The sequence below is a fragment of the Camelus dromedarius genome, chromosome 26 (assembly GCF_036321535.1).
Source record: "Camelus dromedarius isolate mCamDro1 chromosome 26, mCamDro1.pat, whole genome shotgun sequence".
NCBI classification, from domain to species: domain Eukaryota; kingdom Metazoa; phylum Chordata; class Mammalia; order Artiodactyla; family Camelidae; genus Camelus; species Camelus dromedarius.
Window position 1 is genome coordinate 8,859,932 of NC_087461.1, and position 21,542 is coordinate 8,881,473.

General features: G+C 37.4%; 1 protein-coding gene across 1 annotated transcript in view; it reads left to right on the forward strand.

Annotated features, from left to right (window-relative positions):
• PLXDC2 (plexin domain containing 2) overlaps positions 1-21,542 on the forward strand; it is a 335,747-nt gene that overhangs the window by 1,985 nt on the left and 312,220 nt on the right. The gene's annotated exons all lie outside the window — the stretch shown is intronic.

Genomic DNA, 21,542 nt, shown 5'->3' on the forward strand with positions numbered 1-21,542 from the left:
GGGAAAAGAAAAAGGAAATAAAAGCTTGCTGATTAGGATAGTCAGGTTTTGTTTGGTTGTGTTTTAATTCTGAGGAGGGGAAATTGTGATTCCTGATAAAGTACACCGGCGTCCGCAAATGTCAAACATGAAAGTCACAGATGGAAGGTTAGGGAGAGCACCTGGAGATTTCAGGTGAGGTGAAGCTTGAAGAAGCCCTTGAGTGAAATTTTCCCGAGCTGAGACAGCCAAAACACCGTGTCTGCCCCTGGTGTAAATTCTTACAGAGAAAGCAGAGAGTCTGACCCTGCACTCCGATTATGATTGGAGATGTTTGTGTGTGTTGGGGGTAGGGGGTGAAACAAGATGACACCACTTTTAAAGCTGTGAAAACAATGCAGATTTCCTGGATGTTGATCTGTCTTTGTGGCATATAATTGTTCTGCATAAATGGACATAAGTTGTTCTTGACCAGGTATTACTTATATCAATAGATCATACCTTCTGTTAATTTCTCTGATATATTTGATTGGTAAAAGAAAAAATATGACTTTTACTCGCCTGGGAAGCAGCATATTTATTTTTAAAAGTGCAACAGTAATTTTCATGGGCATATTCATTAAATAAATAAATGCTTAAAATAGTTTACTTCATCCCAAAGGAGGTTAGAGAGCTGTGTGTCCCAAAATGCATCCCAAGTTGTTTATTTGGAAACTTCTTTCGCACTGAAAGTAAATAATGCATTTACAGTAAAAAAAAAAAAAATTAAAAGGTCAGCAAATCTGTATTTTTTCTGAACTTTTTATTCATTAAAATGTAACTGAGAAAAGAATAATATATACAATAAGTTTACTATCCTAAGTTCGCAAATTGAGATTAAAATTCATTCCATTCTAAAACTTGTCAGATAGTTAAAAGCCTTTGCTTTGAGAAATACAAAATACATAAATTGTTCAACATAAATCTACAGCTATTATAAACCAATATTTCTGGTGGAAACTAAATTTCTTGGCATATTTTTTGAGATTTATTACAAACTGAAGTAGCTTCTTTCCTGGGTATCAGTCTGCATTAGTTTTATGAAATAATCTTGGACACTGAATACATAAAATATAACAATGAAATGGAAGAAAAAATAGCTTCCTTTGTAAAATAGTCTAGCTAGAAGTGCAATATGGGAAATTTTTAAAAAGTCTAGCAGCCTTGGAATTAGGCATGTAAAATTCAGGATTTTTTGTAACAGACATTTTTGCAGGGGTGAGGGGTGGAGGGGGCGGGGAGTCTGATTTCATAACAGACATAGAAATGCTGCAGTTGACTTTGTTGCCACCAGAGGTCAGAGAAACTGCTAATTTCCTTCCCATTCTTTCCCAAATCTCAGATTCATGATCCTCAGTATTTTGTTTTTCCTATGTGCAATATTTTTTGATATTTCAACTTACCATTTGTAAATGACTGGCAGTTTAAAGCAATGAGAGTTTATTTATTTCTCACTTTCATTGAAATTAACTAAATATTTATTCACTTAACATTTTATATAGCACCTCCTACCTGTAAAGATCTATACTTTGAGTACATTCTTGTGGTGTAATAAAGTACAGTGGAAAAACCCAAATACTCTTTTTTTTGCATCATTGTTGGCGATTATTGTGGGCATTCCCAAGAATGTAATTTTAAAATAGCTCTCCTGTGATTGAAAGTTCATTACTATATAATCAATTTATTTGTGGTTTGAATATACTCTATGTGTATCTGAAAAGTATTTGCTTGTACTAAGTAGAATATCTCAACCAATATTTAGAGAAAAATAAGCTTAGAATAATGTTAAATTTTATAAGTCTCAATTTATCTCTGTATTGGTATATATTCATCCTTATATCCTAAATTGGTTGAAAAACAGTTCAGCAGCAGTGTTAAAGCAGAAAGATACATTAACACCTTGAAGATTCTAAAATTTAAATCAGGAAAAAAGACATAAAAATACGTAGTTATATTTTGGCCTGATTACTGCTCTTAAATGTGATTGAATGCAACGAGAAGTTCATTACCACTATAGAGAGAGCAAAAATAGTTTAGGACCCCAGGGAATTTTCACTTTTTAAACTTTCTATGACTGCTGTGTTCTAGAGAAAAGTAGTTTATTTTTGAGCAGATCATTTACATTTACTTTAGTTATTTCTCTAGTTGGGTATTTTCCTATTTTCTGCTTTCATTGGAGTTAAAAGACTTAGTTGGAAATATTACTAAATTGTGGAGTTTGCTATGAGAGTATCCCTGTTGAGATATACTGTCACTATTATAAATTTTGTAATTATTTCCAGACGTAACTTGGAGCAAAAGATAACAGAAGGTTAATGCAAGTGAATATTCTCTATAAAATGGACATGGGTCAGATTATTGGACAAATGATGTTATTTTTTATCAATGACTCTTGACTGCATGTTAAAATTTTCAAAATATGAAAGCTGACAGTCTTTTTCCTTTAGAGGGTGCAGAGAAGTTGAAGCCTGATGTTGGGTAACTTTGGACTGACATAAAAGTGATCTCGAACATTCATGTCAGAGATAAAGTCTGAAGTTTGTGGATGTCTGCAGAGAGATTTGGAATTATATAATTAGGATAGTGTACATTTCTTATGTTTGATCTTTAGAAACAGGTTCTTACCAAGGAGAATGTGCTTGAATAAAACTTAGGAATAGAAGACACTGATTTGCTCTATACAGGTTTCTTCTCTGCAAGGATCAAACTTTCACACAGAGATGTAGATACTGTGGATTCTTTTCAATTAATTTTTATCTCAGTTTTTCGTTGCCTAAAAGGTCTCTCCTGTGGTAGAAACAGCATATTTATAAGATGAATGAATTGATCAACTCTGATCATGAGATCTGAAGTCTTGAGCCATTTACCCCCCACATCAAATAGTCTCTTCATCTTGGCCTTCAACACCAGTACCGCCTGGCCTCTGCCTGCTCTCCCATCTCTCTCTCCTGTGTGTTTTAACTCTCTCACCAAATGAGGCTCCTTGATGTTCCCAGGGTATGTACTACGTGGTACCACCTCCATGCCACTCCTGCATCTCCATTCATCCATCTTTAATTTTTCCTACAGGCTCATCTCCAGTGACACTGTTCACAAACGGATGTGGTGTCTTAACCCTCAGAGAGCTCTAGGCCTTTTTTAAGGCGCTTGTTTGACTCTGCTTGATTTTGTGGAAGGTTTTTTTTTTTTTCCCTTCTCATTTCAGCATCTTTTGCATATATTCTCTTAGACCATATCACATAGTTGTGAGGTCAGGCTCTGTTGTAATTCACTTCTGAACCCCCTGTGGCATCTACCACCCATGCATGCAATACGTGGTCATCAAGTTGACTGAACCGACGGGAATTACAGCTCAAGCTGGACCACTGACTTAGTGTCACCTTGGGAGACCTACACTGCCTGTTCCATTTATGACTTTTTCCATCAATAAGATGGAAATGAATATAGGGACGGGCTTCACAAAACAGCAGTTTAAAATGAGAGAACGCGGAGGATGCAGAGGTCTGTCAGAATGGTTCTGGTGGATGATATTTACCTTAAACCTTCTGTTATTAATCAGAACTTGCAAAAAGTTCATTCCACCCTTCTACTATACTTCTGGTTTCGGGCTGTATTTTTCACTCATGTTCTTAATTTAATATCTTGAAGTACAGTGTGTGTATGTAGTGTGTGTGTGTGTGTGTGTGTGTGTGTATATGAAAATGTATGTGTGTATATGTGGTGCTCTATTTTCAGTGGAGATGAACACAAATTGAGTTCTTTGTGAAATTATTTTTGAACTGAACTGTGCTTAGGCTTCGTGCCATTAACCTACTCTGAAGGTGGCTTTAAAAACACAGTCTCCTAAAACTTGGCTGTGGTGACTGTTACGGGTGAGGGGTGGGTGTTGGGCAGATTGTACAATGCATGACAGAGTTAACTGCTCCCCACGTAACGGGGAGAGAGAGAGAGAGATCTCGTGTCTTAATAACAGATACAGTTGTTCTTCTGAACTGGTTTGTTTGTATCTTCTGGACATGATGACCAGTGACCAGAAACATTACTTTTTAAAAAATGTGGTTCTTTGAAAGCTCAGAGCACAAGTCGTAGTCCACCTCTAACAGGTACATAAACCTGACCTGCATTTTGTCCCCTGGTTTACCTGGGTCTTGTCTTATCTTTCCTTTTCTCATTTATCTTTGTCCAGCTTTTCTCACTTAAAATCTTTGTTTTAGAGATGAGAAATAAGTAAATGAAAAGCAATCATCATAATACATAAGTTTATCTGTTACAAAGTTGCTTTTCTGCTTTCTTTTTTTCTCACTACTTTTTTGGTTTTCTTGAGGGGGGGCATGGAGGTAATTAGGTTTATTTATTTGTTCATTTTTAATGGAGGTGCTCGGGATTGAGCCCAGGGCCTCTTGCATGCTAAGCATGCGCTCTACCACTTGAGCTATGCCCTCCCTACTCTGCTTTCTTTTAATCTGACTAATTCTAGTCCTCTGCCTTTATTCTGAGCACATAATTCTCAAAGCTTTAATTATCTCTTTCCAGTATTCCACTCTGAGGAGTCTTTCTTCCTCACTGAGGTTCACACAGGATGTCTTCCCTCACCACCCCCCAGACAATGATTCTGCTCAACTGAGGACGTTGCTGCGGAACGACAGACGTAGTGACGCTTTTACTAGGACCGCTTCACCCACTGTATATTGTGTCCCACTGTATACTGCCTGGCCGACCTGACAGAGTAATACCTGAGAAAAGCATAGAATAGAAAATATTCTACACAGTATTGTAGCCAGACTTTGAACCCGTTTTCATATGTGTTCTTTGGTTTGTGTGTATTTTGCCCTCTTTAATTAAACAGGTGGTGAGGTATGGAGTGATGGTACAGATTTGAGTATTTAAATAGCATCAGAAGTCTTGTCAGGACCCTGTTTGGAATTAGGGTAGACTGTTAAAGATTGTAGATCTGAACATGGGGTCAGAAACTGTGTGACCTTCTTTGAAATACAGACTTTTAATCCCTTCCTCCAGAGGCCATTCAAACACGTCTAAGCGCTAGCAGCTTGCCTTTCCCCTCCAAATTGGAATCAGCTGTCCCCAGTGCTTCTGCTTCAGGCGTCGCAGTGGAGAGTGGCCTGTGTTTTTGTCAAGAGAGGGTCATAATTGCAAGGATGCAGGGTGACTCCCAGTTTACTTTTCTGGAATCTTACGATTTAGTTCCTCCCTTTTCCCCCACCTATTGTTTTCACTCTTTTAATTGGAAAATTTCCTGAGAATACTTACTGCTCAAGGTCTCATGCTGTAGGCGGGTTGCTTAGCTGATGAGACTGTGAGGCTGCAGAGAGACTAATGAGAATGTGCCCTGGGGATAAACTCCATAAGAATCAGAATATTTAGAAGTCAGTTTTCCACATATGCCTTGGTGTTCAGTGATAGGGGAAATCTACATAAAGCCGATACTTTCTCTCTAAACTTGGTGCTTGGTAAGTACATCCTGGTTTATTTAGATTAGGATAATATTTTCTTTGGTTCAGTTGGAATATGGAACATTCAACGTGCAATGATGGTTTTTAGATAGTAGTAATATCCTTCCGTGTTTATGTGGATCTGTTTGTAGCAGTAGCTCCCAACTTCTTCTCTCTGAAACCGTAATCTGAACATCCAATAAAATATTTATTTCCCTAAACTCTAAAAGAGGAGTAAGATAGGCAGGATTTATCATCTGAGAATGTGAAATTCATAAATAATAATGATTTTCAAGATGTGAAGTAATCCACTAGGTGCATTTAGGGTACAGTTAATATTGAGTCTACTATTCATACAGTACATAAATCCTTGCATAATTCTCTCCAGGATACAGACTTAAACTGTGGTTTCTGCTGACCCAATGAACCTAATTATTCAATTAGTGTATTTTTGTTTATTTGGTTAAAAGAGCCCACTGACCTTAACTGCCTGCGTAGCTGGGAGCAAGTCCGATATTGTATCTGACTTCTTTTGCTTCACTCCTCCCCATCTCCTTTTGTCATACCTTCCCTTCAATACATTGAAAAAGATCTATAAAGAAAATACATCAATGTAATTTGCATTGCAAAATATTCATGAAAAAATGTATAATAATAATTTGGGGCATACTAGCTCATATTTTTGATGCACATGGGTTCCCACTATTTAAATGAATCCTATCCTGAACTTTTGATTAGAAAGAAAAAGTCAGTTATTTTGCTAGTCCATAGTTTTATGTTTAAAATTAGCTAGTTACTACATATGCATAATTCTTTAATAATTATATTATCTTATATTAGCTACTTATTTTTTATTGAAGTGTAGTTGATTGATATTAGCTATTTTAATTGTGACTTTTTAGTATTTATGTATTTCCTGATAATATACACCATTAATTTTTTTTTTCTGTTAAGTTAGCTCTTTTAGTAGACAATCAACTTGTTTTTAATTTTATGTAACTAATTACTAGTTTCCATATTTTGAATATATTTTTGGAATTTTAATTTTGATTATTATAATTTTCTGTATTCCAAGAAACAAGAATTGAACTAAAGACATATTGTGTATTTGCACTTTTGTTCCTTGGTTCTTGTTTGTTTGGAGTGGGAATAGAGAGAGTCATCTGAGTTTTTGTCACATGACAAAAGTTTAAAAAATATTTTAACACCTATTTGAAAACTCTGAATTCCTTATAAAAATAAAGTTGACTTTAAGGTTAAATGAAAATGCCATTTCACATTTTAGTTTGAAAGTGTTCTTGCTATATTATAAAGACATTGCTTGATGTTTTATTTTCATTTGCTAACTTAACATCATAGGATATTGTATGTCTTGCATAATGTATATTTTTATCTATTTGGTTTTATAATTTAAATTTAAAAATTTTGCATACTTCTCTAAATGCTTATTTCTTTTATTAAATGGATTTTATGAATGCTTTTTGTTTGACATGAAGTATGTGTAAAAACAGTTCCTGTATCAGAATATTGTAGTAACATTTGTAAATATGGGATGACTTGCAAAATATTCATAAATATGTCATGAAACAATTTTGATTGAAGCTAACTTGTCACTCGCTGTTTTGTACACATGTATTACATGCTGTTGTGTTGGTTCTAATTTTCTCACAGTTGGTTTATCCCACAATGGATTTATCCAGTCTTCCAGTTACTTTCTACAATTGGTTTAGCTAACCTTCCATCAACAGAAAAATCAGTACTGGTTTTTTAAAATAGAATTGTGGCATTTTATTTTTCTTCCAGTTTTTTGAAATATAATTGACATACAGCACTGTGTAAGTTTAAGATGTGCAGTATAATGAAACGATGGCCACAGTAAGTTTAGTGAACAACCACCATCTCACACAGATACAAAATTAAAGAAACAGAAAAAAAGTTTTTTTCCTTGCAATGAGAACTCAAGAATTACTGTCTTAAGAACTTTCATGTAATGTACAGATGTGTTGATTATATTTATCTTGTTGTCCACTACATCTCCAGTATTTTATTCATCTTATAACTGGAAGTTTGTACCTTTTAACCACCTTTGCCACCATACCAAGATGTCACATTATTATTGACTATATTCCCTACACTGTACGTTTCATCCCTGTGACTCATTTATTTTATACCTGGCAGTTGGTACCTCTTAAGTTCCCTCACTTGTGAGTGCTGTGTTGCACACGGGTGCCGTGTATATCCTTGGACACATCTCTTCACGTTCGTACGGAGGACTTCTATTTAGAGGTAGAATTCATGGGTTACTGGGCTTGTCAATGTTGTGCTATAAAAGATAAAACCTGGGACAAACCCTGGTAGATCTTCCAAGACAAAGAACTTCAAACATAAAGGCGAGTGGGACCCTGATAATGATTCCTGTGTAGGAATCACATAGTCTTAATTACGTTAGCTTACAACAAGCCTTCATGCCTGGTGGGACAGAGCTGTCTGCCCTGGTCTTGATCTTCAGAAGTGTTTTGGCTGTTCTAGAAGGCTCTTTGCTTTTCCATATCTATTTTAGAATAAACTTTTCAGGTTTCACTAAAAACTCTGTTGAACTTTTGACTGAAATCACATTATATCTCAGGGTCATTTGGTAGAGAATCTAAACACCTTGGAGACGATGTAATTTCTTTTCTCCAGCAGCTAAAAGGCAGAACACGAGCCACCGTGCTTTTGTAACAAACTGTTAATAGTGGGTATTTGGCAAGTGACCTGTATTAATGGAATTGATGTCCTTAGATTGAGGGCTAGTCCTGTTTTCCTGATCACATCATGATACTAACCATACATCTAATTACTTCTTAGGAAATAACGAGGGGAACCATAGATTAATTAAAATGAACAACTCAGCTAAGGAAAAGAATGTGAATTCCTAACTTCTTAGGAACTACCACAAATGAGAGGTGGTCACCAGGCAAATAATACATGTAAATGACATTTTACAGTGTCATCTTAGGAACCTGGCTCATAGCAGTTCCAAGCAAGGCTTTAAATTTGCTGCTTCTTAAGAATTAGCTCTGATGAGAATGGTAAAGTCCTCTGGATTTAGCATTTTCCTTAATGTTTGCTCTTTGCTAATTAATATTAATTACATGGCTGATTTACAATGAACGGGAGTACACGTTACAAACTGCTACCATTTAAAGATAATAGACTTATGATTGTATCTAGACTATAGGCATTTATAAGTTAGAAGTTTATCATCTGCTTAATTTGAAAGTCCTAACTTCACCTTCCACCTCAACACAATTTATGACTGGCTGTCACTCTGAACTCACGCCTTCTGATCTGGATATTTTTAATTGGGAGTAAATGGACAAGCCGGGCAGGCTGTTTCATTTCTTTGTTATTTAGCCTTTGTTATCTTTTTAACATCTGTTGTTCATTTCAGATATTTAAAGAAAAACAAGCATGATTCAAAGTCATTCTGCAGATGATAGTCTCATTGTCTGGACGTTGCAAAACAGCTTCACGCGGGAAGCCAGATTTGTGCAATCTCGGTTTCGTCAAGCTGTTTTTAGAAGAGTGGTTTGTAAAATAGGCACGACCAATACCAGTAGATGCTGAGTTTTCTAAAACTAAGCACTGATGTTTGACTTCAGACCGTGCTTCCCTATCGCCAGTTCCCTTATCCTGGCTCGGGCATGCACCATCCTTTCTCGCCTAGTTCATTTCAATAGCTTGTCACCTTTCCTCCAACATCAACCTGCTGGAAGCCATTCTTCATTCCACAGCCTAATAGATCTTTCTGAAATGCACATCTGACTGTGCCCCTCCTCTGCTGAAATGCCTTCCTGTCTTACTAAGGCTCTCCCACTAGAGGTCAAAACCTTCAAAAACCTGGTCCTGGTTTACTTCTCCAGGTTCAGATCCATCACTTCCTCCCTCCTCCTCTCCCAAGTTCCCCACACTCTGTCCCCCTGAAACCACACATGCCATTTCCTCTTCTTGGGGACCCTGTCTTCCTCTTCTTGGCTATTTGTCCTTCAGGGCTCAGCTTCAACTTGATTTTCAGCATTACTGAATCATTTCCCAATGTTTGTCTGCGAGCCCCAAGACTGAGACTAGTGCCTCTCCCAAGTGCGCTCTGCTCAAACTCATCATATCGCTTATCGTCGGTGGTGTGACAGGCCCTGCCTGCACTTGACTGTGAGCTGCCCGAGGCCAGAGGCCATAGGCCATGTGTGACTGGTCACCACTGCATCACCAGCTCCAAGTATAGGAAGCCCTCTTTGAAAATCTGTGGGATGAAGGAATCTTGTTAGGGTTCTACTTGTAGGATGGTACTCTGTTCAGATTCATCACTCAGGCAGAGTTTTGTTTGTGAATATTTCTTTGGGCAGAATTTCTAAATCATAATTTCTTTAACATGATGCCTTGGATTTAAATATTTGTGACTAAAAGGTATAGACAAGTTGAAGATTGAGTGACTTCAGAGTAAAGGAATTTGTCATGTGCTTTTGTGAAGAACTGAGAATTCATTTATAAATGATGGTTTAGGAATGCTCCAGTCACTTAGTCAGCTAGGAAGAACACAGAAACGGATATTTAATGATTTATAACCCAGCAACTGGAATTGTTTAGTAAAATAGTATAATCGGTTCACTTGTTTCTCTGGAGAGAATTCCATAGTTAAAAATGATATATGGATAAACAACAAATGAAATAGAAATTAGAGATAGAACCTTGAAATTTGCATCAGGTATTTCACAGCTAAAGATGCAAACTAGTTTCAGATACAAATCATAAACTTTTTTTTTCAACAGAAGAGTCTAAAAAAGATCTCTTTGTACCATACTCAGTAATGTGAGTTAACTCTTTCCAAGGTCTTGAAGGGGATCCAGACGCTGAAGTTTACATCACTTTGGGCGGCATCCTTCACGTACTCAACAACTCGTATTTGTTCTTCAAGCACTTTTTCTCACTCTTGTCTCACCCTCACCATTTATTGCTCTACTTAGAAATATTCTCCAAAGTTCTTCCTATATTCCATAGTAATTTTCTGGAGTGAACATCTGATAGTTTTATCTGCTCAGTATCTCTTACCCTCTTCTTAGGTACCAGTGTCTTCTCATTACTTGGGAGTGTTCAGTCTTTTGGGCAGGTCCTCTCTCTGACTCTGTGTTGCTCACCCAAGCCTTTTATCAGAAAGTTGTGCTTCCCTGGACAGTTCAGTATGTGTCCCAAAAGTGGGTAACCCTTCATCTTGGACCTCAGGCCAGTTAGTCCTTCCCTAAATGTTACATGCACATTCTAGAAGAGAGAGGGTCTTTTAAAAAAATTCTAGGAGTCACTGCATTAGGAAGGGAACCATCGAAAGCCACTTATAGGCAGTCTTAGACTTTCTGAGAGCATAAATGAGAACGTTTCAGTCCTGAGCTGAGATGTATTACTTGCCACTGAAAGAGTCTTGGTAAATACGTCAACGTTTTCAGTTCTGTTGGTATTTGAATAGTTATTTGATTGAGGCCTTTTCTCCCATTAAATTGTAACCTCTGTGAGGGTAGGAACCATTTTTGTTTTCCTTCTTTGTTTTCTTGGCACTTTTCATAGTGTTTGGTATTTGGAGGTACTCAATAAATATTTGTCAAATGAATTTTTTGCAGAAGTTCATTTAGTAGTGTCATCTCAGCGACTATTAAAATCATTCAGTGCTCAGACATCAGGTGAGAGCCATCAGCGGAGTCAAAAGTTGTGACTGCAATGGGTTTTTTGTTTTTTGTTTTTTTTTCCCTGTTGGTTTTCTTAAGCAATTTCAAGTCCCTTTCTCATTTTACAAATTAAATTCTCTAACCTGGGTCTTATTTTTCTATTCTTTCTTCATGTTTAATTTGGTGTCGTCTCTTAATTTTCCCTGCAGTTCCTATTCTTTTATTTTTCTTATGGATACAGATAAACATTTAAGCAGTAGGAAGGAGAAAGCCTTAACTCTTCAATGGATGACACATCGTAGCTTGTGTTGGGCCATTAATCTGTACCCGGAATTAAGAGGCAAAGAAAATCCACACACACACACACAAAAATTAAGCAGAAAATAGTTCATCCATAGCCAGTAGTTATTTTATTTACTTAATACTTTTTACTGGGTTTTTCCCAGACCATTAAAAATTTAAAAAGAAAGCAAAAATAGTAAAATTACATTTCAGGTTGACTTACTTATTGAATAAAGACCTACAAAGATCTGTTTTTCTTCTAATTTTAAAATACATTAACTATTCCTCCATCTATCCATTTATTCAATAAGTAACCAATATTTTTAAAAAAATGAACAGAGGAATAAATTGATGCCTTTATTAGAAGTACAATAGGCTTGTAGGTTAATTGGAAACCTAGCCATTCTGTCTCATATTCCTAACATGTTAGTTGGGGACCGTCATATGTCACACATTTACGTGTGGTGCGTGCTTAAAAAATATGACATTTTCATGGTATGATTGAAATCATTTTATAAAGTTCAATTTAATTTCATAATTCACTGTTTTAGATGAAAGTGAAAAATGGTTTCCATCCTTAAGGAATGTGACATAGCGTGAGTCTAGCGGGAGAACTGTCACAACCTTGAGTATAATACAGGGACAAACCAGTGCTGGTGGGAGGGACCCCAGGGGTGCGGGTTGAGGGAAGGCTCGTGGCAGTAGACAGCATTTGATTGTCTTGTGGTTGTTAAAAGATGCTTCTGAGGCCAGACATCCTTGGCTTGGGTCCAAAACTTGGCTCACAATTTATCAGTTGAGTGACCTTGTATAAAAATGTAACTCCTTCAGCCTCCATTTCTTCATCTGTATTATAGGGACAGAATTACTTATCTGCAGTGAAAAAAAATTTTGTTCTCTGAAGGCTTGATGTGGTTTCCATAGAAACTTAAGGTAGTGTAGAAGCAGTAAGTTGAGGGAAGATGGTAAAGAAGAGCAAAAAATAGGGCAGAGCCCGGCAAGGCATTCTCCATGGAATGGTGATCAGACTGAGGAGGTCTTCATGTGTCATTTCAAACTGTTTAATTCCTGAGGTATCCATGTTTCAAACTGCCAGAGACAAAACCATATGATCTTCGGTGCAGTAGTGATCACATGCAGTGGTACTGTGGTGGGCTGAATCAGTATTAAGGCCAGTGAGCACCTTTGATGGCCATGTGAACATCAAATGGCAGCAGGGTCCCCTCCAGCAGCCTTGGACATGCATGGCTGGGCTGCGGGTTACAGAGCACTGCTCTGTTTCAGAACCCTCCCCCTCACTCAGCCGTAGCTTAGGGCAAGCTTTGGATTTGAAGAGCATTATTCCAATGAAACATACATTAAAAGAACATTCAGAGAATTTATTTTTAACAAACTCATGTTGTAAAAAATGAAATGAAGCACCCAGAAATGGTTTTCTTTTCTTGGCCTGGGCTGAAGACAGGAAATAAAATTATGCTGTGTCATCTACTTTGAAGCAAGAAAATAATTCTTTGACCTTATTAACATACTTGCCTTAAGGGATAAATAAACTGCCGTCTAAGGTTACATAACTCCCTTGGGTGACAAGTTAACTTTTTTGGATTATGATGTTCTACTTATAAAAGAGATCCAAAAATGCTACGTGTGTCTTAGGGAATTTATTTGAAAAGGTAAGCAGTGTATGTGTAAGGGCAAGACAGCTCTTCTAGGATTTCATCGGTGAATGGAAGATAAGAAATGCCAAAATAAGAAATGAATAAAAGTCTTTGAATATCCAGAGTTCCTGAGCATTTCCTCTGTAGCATTTCCCCCCCAGAACTACACAGAGGCCATTGGTGTTTTTGTCAAGGCCAGCCATCTATACAGAAGAATGGGGACACATGGAGTTATCTGAGAGCGATGGGACTCCTTGTTCCTACACTCACGTCTACCACATTAATGTGTCAGTGGTCATCAGCTTTAGAGAGTCATGTTTTGTGTTGAGGTGTCTTGGAAAATGTCAGCATTGAAAGGAGCTGAGAGAGAATTGCTAAAGAGAGGTGGGTGGGCTATGAGGACCAGCCTGATACACATCTCGTGTGTGTAGAGTGTAGTGCCTTGGGTGCCATTTAACACATATGTCTGCTGATACTATCTTTGCTCATATAATCAAATGTGGATACAGTGTTCCAAGATATCCAAATTATCCAACTTGTTTAGCCTATAAAGTGGAAGAAACTGGCTTGATACATTATGAATTACTTTGAAATTAATATACTATTAAGTTGGTGTTGATGGTGAAGTTTAGTTCCCGAAAAAAATTATTTATTCACTCAACAAACACTTGCTATATATATGCTATGTGCCAAGCATTGTGCTGTGTATGTAAATACAAAAATTATAGTCTTTGTCAATGCAGTATTAAAAATAGGAAGGTAAAGAGATAATTCTAAGAAAATATGGGTGAGAGAGGAAGGAGGGGAGGAGGGGAAGAGGGTACAAGCGCTATGTATTCTGCAAAATGGGACCAGAGGATTTAGATGAAAAGGTCAGGGGAGGCTTCCTGGAGGAGCTGTTTCAGTCTCACTTTGAAGTGTAAGTGAGATTTAGGAGGGTGGTGAAGATGGAAATACATTCCCAACAGAGAGAACAAGAGTCTGGAGGTGGGAAACAGCGTGCTGCGTGGGGTACTGCCATTGCCTGGGGGGAGAGACGGCTGAAAAACTAAGAAAGATCGTCTCTACCATAGATGGATGTTGAACTCTTGTCTGAAGGTGACAGCTGGCCAATGACAGATTTTTGTCAGCTGACTGACAAACTCAGATGGGTGCTTTAGAAAGGTCTCTCTGGTTTTGGAATGGAGAGCAGACAGGAAGGGGCAGATATGGAGACAGACTAGACTTAGAAACTACTGAAAAAATAAGAATAAAAGTCAACGAAGGCTTCCAATAAGAGGAGAAAGTCTATGATAATCCCCAATTTCTGCAGGGGCTTTAGGGAGTGCAGAGATGAATTCGGTTTGGACTTGTGAACTACTGAGATGCTCCTGGGGCACGCCAGTGGAGAGACTTTGTCTACCAGGTGGAGGTCTTGGTTGAGACAGAGACGCTGAATCACAAGTATACAAGTGATGGTAGAAACAAGCCGAGAAGCACAGAAAGAGAAGAGCAGAGTGCAAGGGCAGAGTCCCAGAGAACGGATGATGGACCAGGAGGGAGAACGAGGAGGAGGTACCTGGAGAGAGGGCGGCCGATCAATAGGAGGCAAAGCAGATCATTAGAACTGGGAAGGAGGGGTCATCTGGGAATTTAGTAAGAGTGGTTTGGGTGGAGGAATGTGGGCCAGCTGGGGCCAGAATTTGTAGGATAAATGCTGAAGGTAAGAGGAGAAAGTAGCGACATGGATGAAACTATATTCTTTAAAAAAAAAAACATGCCTGGGGAAGAAATGATGGCAGAAAGCAGTCAGAGAAGAACACAGGGGCAAGAGAGGGTTTTGCTAGAGTAGATTTGAGCCTGCTTATAGGTTTGGGACGTAGTCAGGCAGATAGAGAACATAATTGTGCTATAAATACAATAAACTACACTAGAATTATTGTCTCTGGGAAGACGATCACCGCCCTCCCAAAATGCAGCTTGACTCATGGAACGCTTTATTATATCACATGTAAGAAAATTGCTGTGACAGCTAATAAATATTTAATTGAGGCTTGGATGATATCACATTTATGTAACCCAAAGTCATTAAATCCATGAAATCTCTGAAATAAAATGAGGTTTGTTGGAAAGAGAATTTCATCTTAAGAAGGAGCAGCAGGAAAAATGAATGTTTCATTTATTTTATCAGTTTAGCCTGGGCAATAAAACGTTTGTAACATGATAAAGAAATAAACTACATGAGAGAAAAGGGCACTTAAAATAATGTCTTTGGTTTTCCTGCATTTTTTATTTTAAGCCAACATCACACCCTGAAGCAAAAAGGAGTAATGGCTTCATTGTTCTCTTACCGAAAGGGAGACAAGGAATTAAAATAATGAACTGAGAAGAGAGTTGTTTTTCCTTGCTGTAATTAATTTTTATGGCTGTTTTCAAGATGAATTTTTATAGTGATTAAATGGTGCCCAGCGCACAATAGGTGCTCAGTAAATAATTGTGAACCACGAGTTTTCTAACCTTTATTTGTATTTAAGTGAACAAGGAAATAAGAACAAAGTATTTTTTCATAAAAACTTTGGCACTCTCATCTCACTAAGAAACTTATAAAAGACGTGTTTATTTTCTTCCAATATTCCTTTCAAGGCGAGTTAGAGTTTTTATCAACAGTTGTTTTATAAAATTGTTAGAAGACTTTAAAAGGACTCATTGTTATCATCTGTAACATGCTACCCAGCAAGACATTCCTGAGCAGCTTGAAGTTAAAAAAAAAATTAAAATACCCGTCTTATGCAAGTTTGAAATTGAAAACAGGAACAAGTTAAAACCAATAAACCCTTCTTAGCTGTAGGTTATCTTTCAGGATAGATTATAAGTTTGTTTCTCTTAGTAACTGGAACATTGCTTCATGCCTTTTGTGTGCATGTGTGTGTCCAGAGGTGGGGCAGAGGGACGGGGAAGTGAATGAGGAAGAAAGTGAAGATAAAAAATGACACAGCTTAGGTCTGGTTCTAATCATTTACATTATGGATATACCATAAGATAGGTACTTAGTTTATGCTTTCTTAAATTATCTGTCCTATTTTAACTTTGGAATGCATTACAAAGACCAAAACAACAAAATGGAACATTAGTGAATTTTGTTTCATAAAACATGCAGAAATGTTAACGTGACTATGAGTGCATCCATCTACAGTGATCCTTCGGCTTGTAATGGAACTTGTTGGGTCATTTGTCATTGTTGGTCTATGTAAATAGTTTGTCAGATGCTTTCCTGTAAATCAGAAGCACAGATCTCTATTTTTTAATGTTTTTTTAATTTTATTTCTTGTTCACTTAAGACTCAATATTTAACGTGACAAGATATTAGTAAAAAGTCACTAGCGTGAAACCATTTAGTCTTTCCATCACTTGCATTTTGGTGAAACAAGAAGAAAAACATCGTTATAATTCAGTCAATTTATGTCCCTTTTTAAAGTAAAACTTCCAGGCTTTAAATGCTCACTTACGTGTCTAGAATAGATGATGTAATACTTTGTTAATGTATAAAATAATTTAAACAGCACAAATTTTTGATACTTTACATTTTTGTTAACTTCAGATCTGGAGTGTTTTCCAACATGTAATAATAAATACAGCATTTGACATATATCATCAAATATATTTAAGTCCCAATAAGGAGGACAAATCAGTTTGTTAGTCTCCTTAACTTAATGGAGGTTTTGGAACAATTCTGAAATGAGTAAGCTCAGATGACCTAAAGTCAATTATTTAGTCCTATAGAGCAAAGATCGAAATATTGGTCACGTATAAAACAACTCAACTTGTAGCTTCCATCACTACCAGAAGGCCCTCTGTGAGGTCTCCTCACATTTCCTTGCCTTTTCCTGAGTTCCTGCATGTATTGTGTGCACCTTTTAGTCTGCTGATCAGTTGTACATTCCATCTAATCATTGCTGCCTGCCTAAGTCTTATCTCTCTGGCGATTGCTCACCATTCTGCAAAGAGGGACCCAGGCATGGAGCCGAGTCAGTACATGTGAACTGATTTCCTTTTTTTGACCGTGGAAGTGAAGGGACTCTCTGTGCCTCCCTTTTCAGCAGTGGCAGTTTTGGGGGGGGGGGGGGGTTAACTTCAGAGCTGACTTTTGGTTTGCCTGCTGCTGGCTTCTCCTGACCTGCCGGTGGGCTCTCCCAGAGTGGGCAGGCCCTCCTGCCGCGTACGGGGCCTGGGTCATGGGGTCGGGGGGGGAGCTGTGGTGGTGCTGGCTGGTAGCAGAGAGTGGAAGTAAGGCCTGGATTGGAACTCAGCCCCACCACTTCTCGGGCTGTCAGTTGAGCACCTGCTTCATTGTTCTTCTTAGTTTCTTTCAATACTGCACCAAAGGGTTAGCGGAAGATTTAAATGAATAATGTCTGCAGACTTACTAGCTTTTTTTAAGACCACTAGCTTTTGAGATAGCCCACAACTACAATAAAATAATGGCAGTGAGGGCATCTAATGTAATAAAGGTAGGACTCGTATCAGCAAACAAGAGAAATCTAACTTGAACTAGCTTAATCATAGCAGGGGATTTGGGGGGAGCCTCACAGAGCCCAAGAAGAACAGCGTGGCTGGGCCTCGGGGACCAGGGCTCCAGTCAGAGACTCTCTGTCCCTCTGTCATTCTTGCAGTCTGTGCCTCTCTAGTCAGGGAATCGGAGGTCCAGGAGTTGAAGAGCCTTGTTTAAGATGACACATAGTGAGATGGGTAAGAATCGATGCCTCCAAAGTGCAAAATTGGTCTGCCACAATTCTGTAGTGCACTTTCTCTCTAACCTCCAATGATTTGTGTAAATGTGTGTAAGTTTCTTGATTCCATATATCCTTAGGTGAACTTTATCTAATTAACTATATTAATATTATAAAACCAAAGCTTACACCATTGACTTTACTACCTTTTATTCAGGAGCGTAAGTATTTTTTGTTCTAAATGAGCCTTTTCCAATAAAGACATTTACTTATGACATCAGTTAAGATTATTATTCATTATGGATACTGATTGTCTTTGGGTGAGTGTTTTAAAAAAGAACAATTGGTAAAAATGCGTTTATCTTTCACTTGCAGTTTTTACACTGTCAATTTAGTGGTTTCCTTCACCGATTCTTTTTATCCAGAATGGAGAGCAAAAAACAGATGACTCCAGAAAATATAAAAGCCTTCCATTACTCTAGGAGGTTTTTTTAACCATTAACTACATAATTTGGCTTTATATATGTTTCATTTAACACTGGTGACACTTTTGTTACTGTTCTGTTTTGGAGGTCAGGTGGTGGAGGTTTGAACAGTTGCAGCTTGTTCAAACAGCTCTATTTGGATATTTAATTGGAATTTATATTCATGGTCATTTTATGATTGAGATCCAAGGATAAGTTAATACAATTAATTGCAGATTTTTACAATCTCTTGGTTGATTAGAAGAGTGGTGACAGATGCAAACTGGATGGTGGCGATCATGAGCAAATTCTGATGACTCTTGATGTTATAAGTTTAAGCTAGAACTCCTCATAACCAGAGCTTAAGATCATGGCTCTGCTACCTTCAGCTTAGAAACAACGTAGAAATTTCCAGATGCTGCTCACAGGGCGCCCCAAACACTGGACTGCATTTGATTCCCAGTCCCATGGATTACTCATTCTGTGATCTTGGTAAAGGCACTTCATCCTCAATTGCTCGGTTTTCTCAGCTGTAAAATTGCAGTGATAGTGCTCACCTCTCCAGATATTTGTGAAGATTAAAATATGAAACATGAAGCATCCTTAGAACCCAGTCTTCAGCACAGGAAGTCCTCACTGATGGCAGATATCACACATATTCAGCTGTCTCTTGTGCTCTTCCGAATGTAGACTTTAGACATATATCCATGTACTTTTTTGGTCACAAGTTAAGGTTAAATAATGTACTAGCATTTTGTGATAACAAAGTTTGAACCAGTAGTCATCTGCTTCCATTTGCTTAAAAATAGCCATTCAGATCTTTCTAGAGTTTGAGTAGGCCAGGCAGTAGAGTTTTTTCAAAATGATTCTTGAGATAGAGGAATAATTGAAAACAAACCCAGGAAGTTGATAAGACTTTCAGAGATTCCAAAACCAGTTGTCAAGGCAAGATCAGACTGAGAACATCCTTTCCATTTTACAGGTATTTAAGCAAGTTCACAGTTCCAAGACAGAGCGCCCTGAATAGTTCACTTTGATAATAAAGATGTAAATAGAAACACAGTTTATTAATAAATTATACTTCATTATGCCTTGAACAACAATATGTACATTCTGTCCCTTGCTCTTTCATAAAGGACCTTCTCATTTATATGGCATCATAAAAATTATCAAAAATAAAGTACTGTAAGAGGAGAGGGAGAGCTGGCCTAGCCTCATAACGATACTGGATGTCATATATATAATGCTCTATGGTTGACGAGAATTTGGTGAGGAGCATATGTAATTGGTATACAGTTTCATTTTTATTTTGGTGAAGCATTGAACATTACTGATTAGACATCTACCATCCATGTCATTGCTATTATCAAAGAACTGATTATGACAGGGAAACAGATGTCAGAAAGCAATTACACTAATAACAACATGATTACTGCCACCAATTTAATTCCAGAAACCTGCCTAGAATCCTTATGAAGGAAATGATTTTCCCCAGCTGTACAGAACAGGCATGGATCTACTTCCCTTCCCCATCACAATTTAAAAGAAAATGTGCATTTGAATGTTTTTGATTCAAGGTACCTACCGTATATTGTAAATAGCAACATCAGCTTTCAGATCCTTCCCTCAATATCAGATCTTTTTCAACGTAATTTATTTTCCAAAGCATACTTTCAGAGATGGAGGGTTTTTTTTTTAAGTTTATTTATATTTATTTGACCATGATCACAGTTTGGATTGTGTGCAACATGACAGAAACAAGTCCTTGCTCCTTCTTTATTTTCCAGCTTACATAAGTCACTACCTTGTTGCTCAATGTTGTCTTATTTTAGTTTTTTTTTTTTTACCTTTTCTCACTAAATTACAATATTTTAATATTTTGTGCTTTTCCTTATTCCTTCCCAGTTATAAAAGCAATCCCTGTTATGAATATTTTAGAAAATACAAAGTGGTATATAGAGGAAGAATCTTGCCCATCTCTCAGTGGTCAGAAATGACCATTATTAAAATTTGGTGTGTTTCTGTTTGTTTTTTTTTAATCCTATGTGTCTATCATCTTTGTTCCATCTATTCTGGCTCCACCACTTACCAACTGTAGACTCAGACAGTTAGACCTCTGTGCCTACTTTTCTCATGTGTAAAATGTGAATAATAGCTACCCCTACCTTGTAGGGTTACTCTGAGGATTCATTTAGCTAATTCCTGTAAAGCTTTGAGCAGAGTGCCTGGCACATAGTAAACTCTCAACAATTGCTAGTGATTCATATTCCACATTGCTTATTCCTATCTTATTTGCCTGTACTGATATAGTGGCGTGTATGTTATAAAATGAAACAGAATAGAAATTAAAATAATCAAGACACCCCAGTGGATGGTCTGCCAGGCCCCCACATTGGAGACCACTTGGGATAGGAAGTTGAAAATTTTCAGGGAAGAGAAATGACCATATTTACAGATATCTTCAGATGATTATATGTACTGTAAAGTTTCAGATTTGGGGTAGGACTCCAAAGTTATTTTGAAAACTTGATACCAAGTGTAATTGATGTCTTCTTACTGAAAGGAGGTGATTTAAGGGCATCTTATGATGCTTTACTTTGAAGCCTCTAAAATAATCACAGGCATATAGCAACAGGTTTAAACGCTAGGCTTCTTATTTAGAGTTCAGCTAAATTTACCCATGTCCCACCCCTGCTTCTTTAGAAAAGCTTACTGACAATGGAAGCCCCCCAAAGCCTTGCTCTCTCTTGATTTCTCCCCTATTTCTCTCCTACCTACTTGAATCTTGACCGCTTAACTATATATATATTTTTGTATGTGTGTAACTCACAGCATAATGAACATCTTTAATAAATAATATACATTCAATTCAAGTGGACTGAAACCAACAGTTTACAGATTATCTGCAAAGCCCGGTTCATTTAGAAGCTCTTTCCTGGGTTGAGCAAGGTGAATTAGAAGGTAGCGAAATATGTTACAAATTTACAAGAAGGCAGGAGATTGAAACTCATGAATAGGCTTTCCTTCATGTATGGGCTAAAGGGTATCTTTCTCAAAGTCGTGCATCCTTATTAATACATACCATGAACAGTACCCTTTTTACTTTGCTGCATAAAATCTTTTTACCCCTAATACCATGTTTATGTCATGTGATATAATTTAAATAATTCTGATAGAAGTAATTTTTAAAAAGTTGTGCAGAGCTGAGGTATAAGTATATTGAGTGGTTATCATCAGAGTTAAGTTCTCCAACAGCTTAATTTCTAAAAAGTTT